Here is a 751-nt window from a genome sequence, read left to right as displayed (position 1 = left end):
ATTGCCAAAATGTAATGAATCACAGCCAGTGTTCTAAAACAGACCTGGAATGTATTCCTGGCTGATGTGCCCTGTTCCTGGTTACAAAAAAAAAAATAAATAAAAAAAATTAAAAAAATTGGTGGATGAATTTTCAATGAAAGTGCTTCACTCAGCAGCCATTAATTATTCTTATATCCAGTATGAATAAATTGAAATTCCTATCCTTGTATCAGGTGCAGCAATTATGTGTAACAATTGTGAAGCAAAAAAGCAAAAGCAAAATTGTAATATAACAATATAGGTAATATAGAACTTGATCTAATGATATTAATTAGGCTATGCAAATAAAACAACTACTTCGGTAGCACATCATTCATGCCTGTTGAATAGGCAGTTTTCTGCTTTGCAGATACTTGAAATCTTTTACTAATCTTTCCCCAAATCCAGTAGGAGCTGCCTTTTACATTAACATGCCAGGATACACACTCACTGGATGTTTAATCTTTCTAGTGGTTAAGCTATATTCTTATAGTCAAGAAAAATATTTTTAAATTATTAATCAGTTAAAAGGATTTCTTACTGTAGGCCTATTATAAACAACATGGAGGAAATAAAAATAAAAATACTTGAGTTAGAGAGTGGACACAGGTTGCTAATAAATCAAGTAAATGAAACTGGATGGACTGCTTAATTATGTAACAACACAACATTTATGGCGACGAAGATGTTTCACACATATATTCTTACGTGATGCTGACCTCGATATCCA

Source organism: Electrophorus electricus, chromosome 5, assembly GCF_041902795.1.
Source record: "Electrophorus electricus isolate QZ-2024a chromosome 5, ASM4190279v1, whole genome shotgun sequence".
Taxonomy (NCBI): domain Eukaryota; kingdom Metazoa; phylum Chordata; class Actinopteri; order Gymnotiformes; family Gymnotidae; genus Electrophorus; species Electrophorus electricus.
The sequence above is the reverse complement of the archived record's forward strand: the minus strand, read 5'-3'. Positions refer to the sequence as shown.